General features: G+C 42.7%; 1 long non-coding RNA gene and 1 other non-coding gene across 2 annotated transcripts in view; both read right to left on the bottom strand.

Moving 5' to 3' along the window:
• The window catches only part of LOC124720415, a 66,560-nt gene that overhangs the window by 28,731 nt on the left and 20,575 nt on the right, over positions 1–17,254 (bottom strand). The window lies entirely within an intron of this gene.
• On the bottom strand, positions 14,768–14,842 carry Trnas-uga. The gene has a single exon. It is a non-coding gene; the product is annotated as a tRNA-Ser (tRNA).

Raw genomic sequence — 17,254 nt, forward strand, 5'->3', positions numbered from 1 at the left:
CACAAACTCCTCTTCTCCCCAATTCTATTCAATACTTCCTCAATAGTTATGTGGTCTACCCATCTAATCTTCAGCATTCTTCTGTAGCACCACATTTCAAAAGCTTCTATTCTCTTCTTGTCCAAACTCTTTATCGTCCATGTTTCACTTCCATACATGGCTAGACTCCAGACAAATACTTTCAGAAACGACTTCCTGACGCTTAAATCTATACTCCCAATATTTTTACGGAATCCAAACTGATCTTCCCCGAGGTCGGCTTCTACTAGTTTTTCCATTCGTCTGTAAGGAATTCGCGTTAGTATTTTGCAGCAGAGACTTATTAAACTGATAGTTCGGTAATTTTCACATCTGTCAACACCTGCTTTCTTTGGGATTGGAATTATTATATTCTTCTTGAAGTCTGAGGGTATTTCGTCTGTCATGTATCTTGCTCACCAGATGGTAGAGTAGGACTGGCTCTCCCAAGGCCATCAGTAGTTCTAATGGAATGTTGTCTACTCCCGGGGCCTTGTTTCGACTCAGGTCTTTCAGTGCTCTGTCAAAATCTTCACGCAGAATCATATCTCCCATTTCATCTTCACCTTCATCCTCTTCCATTTCCATGATATTGTCCTCAAGTACATCGCCCTTGTATAGACCCTCTATATACTCCTTCCACCTTTCTGCTTTCCCTTCTTTGCTTACAATTGATACGAGGGCGGTTCAGTAAGTAACCTCCGATTGGTCACAGTGCGGGTTGTGTGGGGAGTAGCGACGCCATCTGTGCGTTCACGCACTCAACAGGTCAGTCGGCATCAAGCCGTGGTGGAGTGAACGTCGTACCTGCGCTAGTTTAGTTTTTGTGGCAGTTTGAAATGTGTGCTGCAATAGAAAACCCCACCAAATGTGAAGTGCGTGCTGTCATAAGGTTTTTTACAGCCAAAGGATATTCTGCAGCAGCTATTCATTGTGAGCTTTGTGCCGTGTACAGACCAAGAGTTATGAGTGAAGGAGTTGTCTGCGAATGGGTACGTTTATTTAAAAGTGGACGAGAAAACGTTCATGATGAAGAGAGGAGTGGTAGACCATCATTGGTGACTGACGAACTCGTTCAGACAGTTGATGCAAAAGTTCGTGAAAATCGACGTTTCTCAATGTCGGAGTTGTCTACTGGTTTTCCACAGATTTCTAAGACTCTCTTGTACGAGATAGTGACAGCAAGATTGGGTTACCGTAAGTTCTGTGCACGATGGGTGCCCAAAATTCTTACCGACCACCACAAAACTCAAAGAATGGCTTCTGCATTAGACTTTCTGTCACGTTATGAGGACGAAGGAGAACCATTGTTAAACAGAATCGTGACCGGTGACGAAACCTGGATTAAGTACGTGAACCCTGAGACAAAAGAACAATCAAAGATGTGGGCACATTCAAATTCGCCTACCAAACCAAGAAAAGCCTCGCAAGATTTTTCTGCCAGAAAACTGATGGCAACGGTGTTTTGGGATGCCAAAGGGGTGTTGTTGGTTGAATTCGTGGAACGTGGTACGACCATTAATCAAGACGTGTACTGTGAAACAATAAAAAAGTTACGACGGGCTATACAGAACAAACGCCGTGGTATGCTGACTTCCGGTATCGTTTTTTTGCACGATAACGCCCGTCCTCACTCTGCTCGCAGAACAACGGCCCTTCTTGAGTCCTTCAAGTGGGACGTTATCAACCATCCACCTTACAGCCCAGACCTGGCGCCAAGTGATTATCACCTCTTCATGCATTTGAAGAAATGGCTCAGGTCACAGCGGTTTGATGACGACGAAGAGCTCAAAGATGCGGTCACAGGCTGGCTCCAGGCACAAGCGGGTGATTTTTATGCAGAAGGAATTTCAAAGCTTGTGAAGAGATACGATAAGGGCCTCAATCGCTATGGAGACTATGTAGAAAAATAGTGCAAAGATGTAGTTGTAAGATGTGTATATTAAAATATTTTTATTTAACTTGGTGTATTTTTTTTAAATCAACCGGAGGTTACTTTCTGAACGGCCCTCGTATAATGGGAAAATTACGTGTATTCGGATGGACTTTTATTAAATTTACAATGTTATTTGGCAAATTTTTACTATCACAAATAATATAATATTCATAACTATCGACTAGTAAACGACCAAACGCACAAAATGATACTGAAAATGTATGCATGTCCGTGTCTTCAAAATTGTTCGTATTTAATCGAAAGAGAACGACAAATTGCTTCTCGTGAAGACGCTATTAAAATACACTCGATACTGCATCACCAATTATCAGCGCCGATATTTAAGGAAATGCTTCGTTATTCATGGTTTGCTTGCAAATTATCGGCTGAAAGTGAGGCTTTTGAAATTGTTAACAAAGTTTGTTTTTTCCACGGAAAAAAGACCTTGCGTATGCGGAAACATAGCATTTATTCAATGCAGCTGGCGCCGTTTAATTTCATGTTTTCCATGTTTTGACGAAGAATACCACCCTGCAACTTGTACTCGTAATGACGAAAGCGACGACTAATTGTATATCTTTCGAAAGCCGTCTGTGCCGGTCAAAACTTGGAGGTAACAAGTCGTTTCGGGCTCCTTCTAGGTATAAGGGATTTCTCAAATCAGGGACAAGCATATACACTTTCAGTATCACTTTATACGTTCGGTCGTTTAATAGTCGATAGTTATGAATATTATATTATTTGTGATAGCAAAAATTTGTAGGCAGCCAAATAACATTGTAAATTTAATAAAAGTCCATCCGAATACACGTATTTTTCCCATTGTATCAATTGTTATATAAATAGTAAACAAAATGACTGTGTTAGAAATGAAAAAAAAAAACTGACAAACGGGACTCGACCCAGCGATCCAGCGATTACGGAGCTTGAACGCTAATCACTTTTTTTTTTTTTAAAATCTCATTTTGTTCCATATTGTTCGTTGAACTTGTTCGTGGCGGACGTCCGATCACACTCGTTCAGGTTGTTCGTTGATTCGTTCACTCACTTTTTTTAATTACAGAGGGTAGCTAAACCCTCCGATCGAACACGCTGATCTACCGTGCCGGCTATATTTGACGACCGAAATTATCTTGCGATTTTCTCAGCAACGCTTGAGAAGTACGCGCTACTGCTTACACATGAGTCGCCTAGATGCAAAACTGTCCATGTCCTCCATAGACGGTATTGAGAAAAAGTGGAAAAACTGTTTTTACTGTTTAAATACACACTGCCCTACACTGTCTGTTGTATACATAAGTATGGATTAGTACAAAACCATTTGGGCTATTGAAAAAAAAATCAGGAACTTAATGCATGTAAGATATAAGCAAAATAAAAATGGACTTGGCCAGTTTTGCATCTGACTTTGCAGATGGCCACTTTTGCATGCAACTGAAATGGACATGGACAGTTTTGAACCTGACTAGTTGTACATGAGGAGAGGATATGGGGTGAACATAAAACTGTGTATTCAGTTTTAATTTCTTTTAATATTTATGAAAGTACATGGTGTAACAACTGACCCTCAATCCACTTAATACATCATATCTGGAACAATGTCTTCATCTTCTCCTACTAGGCATTCTGATTCAACTGATGCCCCTGATCCGCTGGAACCTAGTAATGTCATGTACCACGACAAGGATTCACGTTCCCTCCAGGACTCACCATAGTGTTTCTCGAGGAGTTTTGAAACATCCTCCAGTTTCTTTTCATTAACAGGAACAAACGTATTCGTAATGCAGCTCGAGTTTGTGTGTCCTAAGTGTTTCCCACGTTTGCATACGGACACTGGTAGGTTGATTTCAGAATTATAATTAGGCTCCCCTTGGATTTTTATAGCATTCTAAGAATGTGTATAGCTTTTAGAATAAACAGCTGTAAGACACCACGCAAGTACAATGTTTACATGCTTGTGGTAGCCATCTTACATTACAGTTACATGACCCCAGCCTTCAATGCGATTTGCCAAAAGGGACAAGACAAGTTTTGCACCCAACTTACTGATGGACACGGACAGTTTTGAATCTAACCACACTTTTCGTGAGCTGTTTTCCATAGGACGTGGAGAGCTTTCAGCATAAATAGCATTTCAAGCATGTGTAAAATGTCATGCTCTACAATCCACATTTGCCAACTAAATTTTTTTTAAAAGTGGACATCTAAGCGACTCACATAATGTTGTCGTCACGGAGTACTACGAGTGTGCAAAGTTTGAAGTAAATCCCCTTGTTAGACCTAGTTAAACCTAACTAACCTAAGGACAAAAAATGGCTCTGAGCACTTTGGGACTCAACTTCTGAGGTCATTAGTCCCCTAGAACTTAGAACTACTTAAACCTAACTAACCTAAGGACATCACACACATCCATGCCCGAGGCAGGATTCGAACCTGCGACCGTTGCGGTCTCGCGGTTCCAGACTGCAGCGCCTAGAACCGCACGGCCACTTCGGCCAGCTAACCTAAGGACAAGACACACATCCATGCCCGAGGCAGGATTCGAACCTGCGACCGTAGCAGCAGCGCGATTCCGGATTGAAGTGCCTAGAACCGCCAATGCCAACTAGAAAAGAAAGTAAAATTGATTGTACAGGTAAGATAGACGTGCAGCAGAACCAGGATGGATGAGAAACAAAGAAGGAAGGTCAGAGCTTAGCGTGTCGTCGAGAGTGAGGTCATTAAGGACAGAGCACAAGCTTGCATTATAAAAAGAAGAGAATGGAAATCGGCCCTCCGCTTTTAAGAGGATTCATTGTAGTGTTGGCAGAAGAGCCAACACTGTTTTTCTAGAGGAGGCCGAAATGCACGCGTTTAATTACACGCTGGCTGGCGTTAGGTCTGGAACAGGTCAGAGAAATAAGACTAGCAAAACAGGAGGTAACTGGTAGAATACTTAACTTTAATCCACAATTGTAGAACATCTCTCGTTACGGTACATGCTTCATAATATTAATTATCAATTGAATACGGCGCCTTGCTAGGTCGTAGCAAATGTAGCTGAAGGCTATGCTAACTATCGTCTCGGCAAATGAGAGCTTAATTTGTCAGTGAACCATCGCTAGCAAAGTCGGCTGTACAACTGGGACGAGTGCTAGTAAGTCTCTCTAGACCTGCCGTGTGGTGGCGCTCGGTCTGCTATCACTGACAGTGGCGACACGCGGGTCCGACGTATACTAACGGACCGCGGCCGATTTAAAGGCTACCACCTAGCAAGTGTGGTGTCTGGCGGTGACACCACATTCATCATGGCATTTGGGTGAAGCTATTAAGGGAACCGTGGACAAGCTAAATCATGATGGCTGGACAAGGAGTTGAATCGCCGTTCTCTCGAGTACGGGTGCAGAGTGCTGCCGCTGCGCCAGCCACCTCGCTCAGTCGCTGCAGACGAGGTTCGCGAGTAGCAAACCGGCAGCGGGCGGTCGCAACTGCAGCTGCACTAAACAGCTGGTGTGAGACAACTGTTAAATAAAATTAATGTGAGATTTAGTTATTCTCGAATCAGAAACATACAAATTTACAGTAGCCATACACATAAATAAATATGTACATATATATACACAAATTGTATTTATATTACATGTGCTCAGTACTTTGCAACCTCCAAGGCGCTTGGAGTGGCTTGCAGGAGATCAATCTTCGTGCAGGACGTAGGGCACAAAAGGCACTACCGGCCGAAGTGGCCGTGCGGTTAAGGCGCTGCAGTCTGGAACCGCAAGACCGCTACGGTCGCAGGTTCGAATCCTGCCTCGGGCATGGATGTTTGTGATGTCCTTAGGCTAGTTAGGTTTAACTAGTTCTAAGTTCTAGGGGAGTGATGACCTCAGAACTTAAGTACCATAGTGCTCAGAGCCATTTGAACCATTTGAACAGCCTGGCATGAGTGTGCTTAGGACACAATATTTCGGCAATCGACCACGTTGGCATCATCAGATACGCTGATGTACTGACCGGAGGTGGGCCAGCGCCATCTATACAGGGTGTTACAAAAAGGTACGGCCAAACTTTCAGGAAACATTCCTCACACACAAAGAAAGAAAATATGTTATGTGGACATGTGTCCGGAAACGCTTACTTTCCATGTTAGAGCTCATTTTATTGCTTCTCTTCAAATCACATTGATCATGGAATGGAAACACACAGCAACAGAACGTACCAGCGTGACTTCAAACACTTTGTTACAGGAAATGTTCAAACTGACCTCCGTTAGCGAGGATACATGCATGCACCCTCCGTCGCATGGAATCCCTCAAGCCCTGGAGAATGGCGTATTGTATCACAGCCGTCCACAATACGAGCACGAAGAGTCTCTACATTTGGTACCGGGGTTGCGTAGACAAGAGCTTTCAAATGCCCCCATAAATGAAAGTCAAGAGGGTTGAGGTCAGGAGAGCGTGGAGGCCATGACATTGGTCTGCCTCTACCAATCCGTCGGTCACCGAATCTGTTGTTGAGAAGCGTACGAACACTTCGACTGAAATGTGCAGGTGCTCCTTCGTGCATGAATCACGTGTTGTGTCGTACTTGTAAAGGCACATGTTCTAGCAGCACAGGTAGAATATCCCGTATGAAATCGTGATAACGTGCTCCATTGAGCGTAGGTGGAAGAACATGGGGCCCAATCGAGACATCACCAACAATGCCTGCCCAAACCTTCGCAGAAAATCTGTGTCGATGACATGATCGCACAACTGCGTGCGGATTCTCGTCAGCCCACACAAATCGATTGTGAAAATTTACAATTCGATCATGTTGAAATGAAGCCTCATCCGTAAAGAGAACATTTGCACTGAAATGAGGATTGACACATTGTCGGATGAACCATTCGCAGAAGTGTACCCGTGGAGGCCAATCAGCTGCTGATAGTGCCTGCACACGCTGTATACGATACGGAAACAAGTGGTTCTCCCGTAGCACTCTCCATACAGTGACGTGGTCAACGTTACCTTGTACAGCAGCAACTTTTCTGACGCTGACATTAGGATTATCGTCAACTGCACGAAGAATTGCCTCGTCCATTGCAGGTGTCCTCGTCGTTCTAAGTCTTCCCCAGTCGCGAGTCACAGGCTGAAATGTTCCGTGCTCCCTAAGACGCCGATCAACTGCTTCGAACTTCTTCCTGTCGGGACACCTTCGTTCTGGAAATCTGTCTCGATACAAACGTACCGCGCCACGCCCATTGCCCCGTGCTAATCCATACATCAAATGGGCATCTGCCAACTCCGCATTTGTAAACATTGCACTGACTGCAAAACCACGTTCGTGATGAACACTAACCTGTTGATGCTACGTACTGATGTGCTCGATGCCAGTACTGTAGAGCAATGAGTCGCATGTCGTCACAAGCACCGAAGTCAACATTACCTTCCTTCAATTGGGCCAACTGGCGGTGAATCGAGGAAGTACAGTACAGACTGACGAAACTAAAATGAGGTCTAACATGGAAATTAAGCCTTTCCGGACACATGTCCACATAACATCTTTTCTTTATTTGTGTGTGAGGAATGTTTCCTGAAAGTTTGGCCGTACCTTTTTGTAACACCCTGTATATGGGAAGCGCCTAAGGGAGCAGCAGGACAGGGATTGTCCTATATATATATGGCAGCGGCCCACCGCCGGTCCGTACATCAGCGCACCTGATGATGCCAACGTGGTCGATTGCCGAAATATTGGTCCAATGCACACTCATACCAGGCAGTTCACCCGAGATTTATATCGTCGTTACTGTTAGATAAATGCGAGCCTGCAGTGTAAGGAGCGGCAGTGACGAAAACGACCAGAATGAGGGAGAAAAGCCACCATGACAGTTTTATAAGGAGGCGCACCTGTCTCTCCCTGAGGAGGCTGGTCAACGCGCTCTGGCCGGCAGTGTGAGATTCGGCCTAGGGGTGTGTTTACACGGGCTACAGCTGCTGTACACTGACGAGCCCAAACAATATGACCACCTCCTTAATAACTTGTTGGGCCATCTCTGTAAGGCAATAAATATATCACCGATTTTGAGTATCATCGATTCTACAGTTCGATTGTAGATTTGTGGACCGTAATGGCAACCACCGCATTCACATCCGGCGACATTGGTGGCCAATACATTAACTTGACTTCACTTTCAGGCTCCTCGAGCCGTTGTAGCACAATCCAGTTATACACTACTGGTAATTAAAATTGCTACACCAAGGAGAAACACAGATGATAAACGGGTATTCATTGGACAAATATATTATACTAGAACTGACATGTGATTACATTTTCACGCAAGTTGGGTGAATAGATCCTGAGAAATCAGTACCCACAACAACCACCTCTGGCCGTAATAACGGCCTTGATACGCCCGGGCATTGAGTCAAGCAGAGCTTGGATGGGCTGAACATGCAGCTTCTACGCGACACCACAGTTCATCAAGAGTAGTGACTGGCGTATTGTGACGAGCCAGTTGCTCGGCCACCATTGACCACACGTTTCCAGTTGGTGAGAGATGTGGAGAATGTGCTGGCCAGGGCAGCAGTCGAACATTTCCTGTATCCAGAAAGGCCCGTACAGGACCTGCAACATGCGGTCGTGCATTATCCTGCTGAAATGTAGTGTTTCGCAGGGATCGAATGAAGGGTAGAGCCACGGGTCGTAACACATCTGAATTGTAACGTCCACTGTTCAAAGTGCCGTCAATGCGAACAAGAGATGACCGAGACGCGTAACCAATGGTACACCATACCGTCACGCCGGGCGATACGCCAGTATGGCGATGACGAATACACGCTTCCAATGTGCGTTCACCGCAATGTCGCCAAACACGGATGCGACCATCATAATACTGTAAACAGAACCTGGATTCATCCGAAAAAAATGACGTTTTGCCATTCGTGCACCCATGTTCGTCGTCGAGTACACCATCGCAGGCGCTCCTGTCTGTGATACAGTGTCAAGGGTAACCACAGCCACGGTCTCCGAGCTGATAGTCCGTGATGCTGCACACAACGCCGTGCTGGGTCCCAACGGCCTCATATCACTAGCAGTCGAGATGACAGGCATCTTATGCGCATGGCTGTAACGGATCGTGCAGCCACGTCTCGATCCCTGAGTCAACAGATGTGGACTTTTGCAAAACAACGACCATCTGCACGAACAGTTCGCCGACGTTTGCAGCAGCATGGACTACCAGCTCGGAGACCTTTGCTGCGGTTACCCTCGACGCTGCATTACAGACAGGAGCGCCTGCAATGGTGTACTCGACGACGGACCTGGGTGCAGAATTGCAAAACGTCATTTTTCGGGTGAATCCAGGTTCTGTTTACGGCATCACGATGGTCGCATCCGTGTCTGGTGACATCGCGGTGAACGCACATTGGAAGCGTGTATTCGTCATCGCCATACTGGCGTATCACCCGCCGTGATGGTATGGGGTGCCATTGGTTACACGTCTCGGTCACCTCTTGTTCGCATTGACGGCACTTTGAACAGTGAACGTTAAATATCAAATGTGTTACGACCCGTGGCTCTACCCTTCACTCGATTCCTATGAAACCCTTTGTTTCAGCAGGATAATGCACGACCGCATGTTGCAGGTCCTGTAAGGGCCTTTCTGGATACAGAAAATGTTCCTGCTGCCCTGGCCAGCACATTCTCCAGATCTCTCACCAACTGAAAACGTCTGGTCAATGGTGGCCGAGCAACTGGCTCATCACAATACGCCAGTCACTACTCTTGATGAACTGTGGTATCGTGTTGAAGCTGCATGGGCAGCTGTACCTATAGACGCCATCCAAGCTCTGTTTGACTTAATGCCCTGGGTATCAAGGCCGTTATTACGGCCAGAGGTGGTTGTTCTGGGTACTGATTTCTCGGGATCTATGCAACCAAATTGCGTGAAAATGTAATCACATGTCCGTTCTAGTATAATATATTTGTACAATGAATACCCGTTGATCATCTCCATTTCTTCTTGGTGTAGCAATTTTAAAGTCCAGTAGTGTATATTTGTCCAATGAATACCCGTTTATCATCTGCATTTCTTCTTGGTGTAGCAATTTTAATGGCCAGTTGTGTAGTTAAATTTGTTGTTAGTAAGGCCCTCAACCGTGAGTGTTACTTGTCTTAAAAATCTTAATTAGACAATTGTATTCTAGCAGTGAGACTTTGATAATTGTTCTTAAAAATATTTTAACATATGTAATTGAAGCTGAAGTAGTTTAACTAGTTCTTAAGATTGCTATACAGGCCTTCAGTCGTGAAAGAGTTTTAAATTATCAGTATTGGGGCCTTCAGCCGAGAAATAGCTTTCAATTTGCTGCCATTAAGACCTTCAGCCATGACACACTTCTTAATTTATTGTTACCTTTTATTTGTTGTTGTTTCCAAATAAAGTGTACGTGACTGCAAAATAAGCTAGGCAATTGTAACCCAATCCTGCCTTGCTTGGTAGCAAGTCTCAGGTCATCTGCTGTAGAGGCCTCTTTCTCGACAATGTGCGCTGAATGGTGTGCTCCGAAACACGTATTGTTCCACCGACGTTGTGCTCTTTCCCCAGAGGTGCCACATATCACCATCTGTCCTACTTTACAGAGCAGACAAGCCTCCAACACCACGCTCTGTGGACGTCCAGTCGCTTAGCGCCTACTCGTAGCTTCACTGTCCTACCAGTTTCTGCAGATGCTCATGAACATTCGGCCAAGTTCGTCGTTTCCGAGATGCTCATTCACGGGTTCTGCATAATAATAATCTGCCGTTTGGCAAAGTCGCTTATCTCAGTGGAGATACCCATTTGCGGCGCGTATCTTCGCTAGTATGATTCCCCGTCCACCTCTGCTCGGTTTACATACTCGTCCGCAATGCCATCAGCAGACATGCAACCTTCGAGTTTCCAGTGGCCATAATGTTTTGCCTTATCAGTGTATGTTGCCAATATTATAGCCTGGCAATGTTGTCTCGCAACAATGCCCATCGGACGCCCAGCAGTCACATGTATCGGGGTGAAGCCAGCCAGTCTTGTCCGACAGAGTTTGAGGAGATACAGGGTGTCCGAAAAGTCTTTCTCTCATTACATAAATTGATAACTCAGGCTAGAAGTAAGATACAAATATGAAAATGGTGTCTAATTGTTTACAAACTATCAAAGTTTTTTTCACACATCAGTAAACTTCCACATGAGCACCCTTGGTAGAACGTACCACATCTAGACGATATTCAATTTCCTTCCACACATTAGCCAACATCACTGGAGGGATCGATTCAACGACTGTGGTTATCCGTTGCCGCAGGGTTTCAGGATCTGGTACACGTGTTCGGTAGACCTCGTCCTTGACATAACCCCATAAAAAGTCTAATGGGGTTATGTCAGCAGGGCGTTGAGGCCAAACCGTTGGCCCATGACGACCAATCCATCGTCCAGGAAAGTTCATATTGAGATAGGCACGGAAGTCCAAACTCCAATGAGGCGGTGCACCGTCTTGCTGAAACAAGACATCGGGGTGGTACTGAAGCAGCTGAGGAACAGCATACAGTTGCAACATGTCCAGATACACTGCAGATGTGACGGTAGCCTCAGCGAAGAAGAATGACCCGATAATTCGATCTTGCAATAGCGCGCACCAAACATTCACCTTTGGACTGCCTCTGGTGCACTCCGTGACCTCGCCAGGGGGTTGTGAACCCGAAATGCGCACATTATGGCGATTCACTACTCCACTGACAAAGGCAATTCGTCTGAGATAACCATCATCATCCTCAATACTTGATAGCATTTCGACCGCAAAGTCATATCGACGTGTACTGTCATTGGGCAACAATGGAAGTGGAAGTTTACTGATGTGTGAAAAAAAAACTTTGATAGTTTGTAAACAATTAGACACCAGTTTCATATTTGTATCTTACTTCTAGCCTGAGTTATCAATTAACGTAATCAGGGAAAGACTTTTCGGACACCCTGTACATATCCGTGTTACAAATGTTTACACGGAGCACACTGTGGATTCGAAATGGACGAAAGCGACCTGTTGGCAGTGAGTGCAGCTCTCCTGTTTTCCATTCCATAAGGAAAATCCTTAGCAAAAAACGGAGGAATCAGGTGGTTTGGATGCGTCCTTTTTAGAGTTTCGTGACTCGACTGGAAAAAACGGAACCATCATACGATTGCTTTGTTGTTCGTCTGGTTGTCTGTCTGTCTCTCTGACCCTTAAGGGAGGTAGGACGTCAAACGGGCCGACTTGGAGCAGGAGAGTCACCACAGGACATTTTAATTTCTACTGTCTATACTTCTACAAATAAATTCATAAAACTTTGTCACCATGACCAGGAAGGATTGAGGACTCACACTCATCGCAGTGGAAGTTCAAAAACGTAGCAAAATACCTTTACTTACATGTGAAATTTCATCATTTTTTGACTTATTACTGGCTGCATTTGTTGCTATAGGTACACCTTTTCTTACATGTGAAATTTCATCATTTTTGCACCTATTACTGGCTGCATTTGTTGCTATAGGTACACTTTTCTTCCTAAGCAAGAGAGATTCTTCGATGAATTTTTCATAGCATACAAACAGTAGTTGCATGTGTATGAAACTCTAGAATTTTGCAAATCTATTAAAACCTGTGGAAAAATTTGAGACAATTAACTACAATACTTGAATTTTTTCTAAACATGAAGTTTAAAATTCATTTTTTCATAAATTAAATAACTTCTAGTGTTTCGTACACCTGTAACTATGGTTTGTATGCTGTGCAAAAGTCATCGAAGAATCTCTCTTACTTAGGAAGAAAAGTGTACCTATAGCAACAAATGCAGCCAGTAGTAAGTAAAAAAAATGATGAAATTTCACATGTAAAAATGTGTTTTGTTACGTTTTTGAGCTTCCACTGCTATGCGTATGAATCCTGAATCCTTCCTGGTCATGCCGTTAAAGTTTTATGAATTTATTTGTAAAAGTATAGACAGTGGAAATTAAAATGTCCTTTCGCTGCTACAGAGACGTGCTCCCCGCATTCCGCGATGTGTGCGATTTTGTCATCACTGCATTGCTCGCCTGTGCAGACATTTGGTGTTTCGACTGCTCTGACACACTTTATCATTCGATTTCACAAAATTATTTGGCCCAAAACTTTGATTTTTACACATCTTCTTGACTGATACCTGCCCCCAATAAATGACTTAATTTTGTTTCGATGTTCAACGCAGTTATTGTGCAGCATTAGATGCAGTAAACCATTGCACGAAATTTTGAAGAGTTTGCAGAGTCCATATCGTATAGTTTCCGTATGTTCGATTTTAGTTGCTACTAGAAATTTCAGAAAATTACATTCAAACGAAAAAAATTCATGAAGTAAGACACTTCGATATTGTTTTTAAATAAAGAAAATATTAAGCACCAAACAAGATTTGAACTCAGAACCTTTCACTTAGCAGCCATACATTTTAACCACTATGCTAACACAGTTCATCATTCAATATCTCTCCATGAGGACTTTAAATATCACGCAAAATACCGACAAACACTGTTGGTATGATTATGAATTACTCACGTTTCGTCGAAGTACAATAGGAAATAAACAATTACCGCTGTTCTTTATTGTGAAAAAGCGGTTAGTGAGAATGATGCAAACACCTTACCTTGCTATCGCCTGAATTAGGAGGCTTATTGCTTGTTTGGTTTAATTAATTAATAGAATATGAAGCAATTGGTATAAAGAATGCTTTTTCCAAACTTTCTATAAACGAAAGTCTGCTATCGAGACATTGCTTTTGTTCAATTACTTTATTTATGACTGAACGTTTCTAAAACTGAAGACACTGGTCTGTGCTCTGCACTGCAGTTGAGCTCAGGCAACGTCGTTCTCTGTTCATTGGCTGACTGTGTTTTGTGACGTCAGATGCGCAGAACGAACCTAAACTCGGCCGCCATCGTAAATGACGCGCACTTTAGCATTTGAGGATTGTGGTAGGGAAGGCAAATGGTCGACTCTGGTTTATTGAAAGAATTATAGGAAAGTATAGTTGACCTGTAAGGCAGACTGCATATGGGACATTAGTGCGACCTATTCTTCAGTACTGCTCGAGTATTTGGGATTTGCACCAGGTCGGATTAAAGGAAGACATCGAAGCAGTTCAGACGTGAGATGCTAGGCTTGTTGTTGGTGGGTTCAGACAATATTCTGGCATTACGGAGATGCTTCAGGAACTCGAATGGAAATCCCTGGAGGGAAGGCGATGTTGTTTTCGAGGAATGGAACACTGCTGAGAACATTCGGAGAACCAGTATTTGAAGTTGACAACAGATCGAATGTACTGTCACCAACGCACATTTCATGCAAGGGCCACTCAGATGAGATGCGAGAAAATGGGGATAATATGGAGCCGGACAGAGTGGACGAGCAGTTCTACGCGCTACAGTCTGGAACCGCGCGACCGCTACAGTCGTAGGTTCGAATCCTGCCTCGGGCATGGATGTGTGTGATGTCCTTAGTTAGGTTTAAGTAGTTCTAAGTCTGTGGGACTGATGACCTCAGAAGTTAAGTCCCATAGTGCTCAGAGTCATTTGAACCATTTTGTAACTTTTACATTTCTGTCATGTCTCTGCTTCCTTAAATTTTATTTTTGTTCCATGGTCTTCCTAACAATTTCTTCCCTTTCACATGCAGTTAAGCTTCTACATTCAGGGTAATCTATGATTTCGTTGAAAATATTGTCAAGTTGTTTGATCTACTAATTTCATAAGGAGAAAATCCAGTAGCGGAATACTGTAAACTATTTAAAATGTGAAACTTCCTGGCAGATTAAAACTGTGTGCCCGACCGAGACTCGAACTCGGGACCTTTGCCTTTCACGGGCAAGTGCTCTACCAACTGAGCTACCGAAGCACAACTCACGCCCGGTACTCACAGCTTTACTTCTGCCAGTATATCGTCTCCTATTTAAAATGTCTTCAGAATTCCTCACATATTCTACCCATCCAGAATCATTTTACCACAATATGTTCTAAACACTCTACCTATCTCTCTCACATACCTTTCTGTTGGATCCCTAGCTGAAACATATATAGAAAATGTGTTTTATGTTTTCATCCCTGAAAAAGTTTTTTCCCTACCATGGAAGTGAATTGTGTCCCATTATGCCTTTGGGTCTCTCTAAATTCTGAAAATAGTCTTTTCACATTTTACAGATAATGTTCTTGCTTGTAGCTTTTCTTAAGAGCTAAAGTTTGATGCATTTTGAGAATAGATCAATCATCACAAAAATATAGCTATAACCACCTTGAAATTTTGCTAATTGCTCATAAATATACACCACTATTAACTCCAAATGTATTTCTGGCAGAACATTTTGCATATAGCCTCCCCATGTTTGATTAGTAACTTTTGTTCTCCGACATCTGTCACAAGGTGCTAAAGGGTTTCTAACCCTTTTTGTTATGTTATAGAAAATATATGTTTTCTTGAATTTTCTGTATACATTTCAGTGCATCACAATGACCATAGCTTTCATGTGCACACCAAGTAAGAGCACCAACAAATTTTTCTGGCCAACATACGTTCCACTTATCACTGTGTGGGCTATTTCTTCAAAACGAGTCCCCTCTAAAACTTTAAAACATAATCCCACTTTTATTTTCCCGTATACCAGTATAGCTTTCTCACGTTTCCAATTTGAATCATGATTTTGTTTCCCACTGATGTCATTACAAATCTTGGTTATCTCCTTCTCATCTTTAATTACCCTTGTAAAACATAATTTTGAAATTTTTATCACATTCTTTTCCATTTTTCTCATTCTCACCCCTCAGTAGTAGTCTAGACAATACATCAGCAATAACATTTTCTTTACCTGTTATATATCTCACGGCATAATTAAACTGTTGCAGAAAAAGTGCCAACCATATGATCCTGTTGCGTAACACTTTACAGGCCTGTAAATAGCTCAGTGCTATATGATCTGAATACACAATGATTTCATGCCTTATCAGATAATTTGTGAATTTGAAAAATGCTGACTGAATAGCCAATAGTTTGTTTTCCATAACCGTGTAATTTTTGTCATGTTCCTGTTAAGTTCTGCGTGCAAAAGATATTGAACAGTGCTCCACTTACCCATCTTTTTCTTGAAATAAATAAGCCTGAGTACCACTATCAATGCTGTCATACATAATAGAAGATGGTAGAGAACCACCAGGATCTGAGTAAGATTTTACTGTCACAAAGTTGTTCCTTTATCTCCTCAAAGGCTTGCTGACAATTTTCATCCCAAATCCAAATACTATTTTTCGTAAGAGAATTATTCAGTCATGGTGCATTAAGGACTTGAGACTTTACATATTTTCTGTAGAAATTATGCAACCCAAAATATGCCCTTAACTCTTTTTATTTCTAGGTTTATGAAATTTTGCTGTGGCCAAGATTTTCTTTTAATTGGGCTAAATTGCCTGTCTGTTATGCAGTGTCCCACAAATGTCAAGTCACTGCAAATTTACACTTTTCTGATTTTAAGGTCATCCCCCTTTTTCTTAATTTCTCCAACACATCCCTTAAAATATTCAAATGTTCCTTCCGTACTTTACCAATTACAAGTACGTTGTCTACATATATAGTTAGTTTATTTAACAATTTCTTCCCCAACATGTAATCCAAAGCCATAATGAATTCAGCCACATACATATTTAATCCAAAAGATATTACACAATATTGGAAACATCTTCCACCATATAAAAAAACTGTGTATTTCCTAGAACCAGGATCAAGAGAAATTTGATGAAAACTAGAAGTAAGGTCAAGACTTCACATATGGGATATATTTTCAAATTTATTAAGAAGCTCATCTACATTCTCTGGATAGTTTGTTTCTCTCTTCAAGTGTTTATTTAACTGTCTGGAATCAAGTACATTTCTCACTCCCAAATCTCTTTCCCCACAATAACCAATGGACTTTTGTATTCACTACAACACTTTCTATGATCCCCCAGATCTTCATTTTCTGTAGATCCGTCTAAATACAGTAAAGTTTTATGAACATATAATTCATGAGGTTTCAACTTTAATTTGCACTGATAATTCCCATTCTTCCAGGTTTCTCATGAACTACATCTTCATATTCAAATAAAAATACTTTCGTTCATGATCACTTCCCCCATGAACCATGGACCTTGCCGTTGGTGGGGAGGCTTGCGTGCCTCAGTGATACAGGTGGCCGTACCGTAGGTGCAACCACAACGGAGGGGTATCTGTTGAGAGGCCAGACAAACGTGTGGTTCCTGAAGAGGGGTAGCAGCCTTTTCAGTAG

This window comes from Schistocerca piceifrons, chromosome 11, assembly GCF_021461385.2.
Source record: "Schistocerca piceifrons isolate TAMUIC-IGC-003096 chromosome 11, iqSchPice1.1, whole genome shotgun sequence".
Taxonomy (NCBI): domain Eukaryota; kingdom Metazoa; phylum Arthropoda; class Insecta; order Orthoptera; family Acrididae; genus Schistocerca; species Schistocerca piceifrons.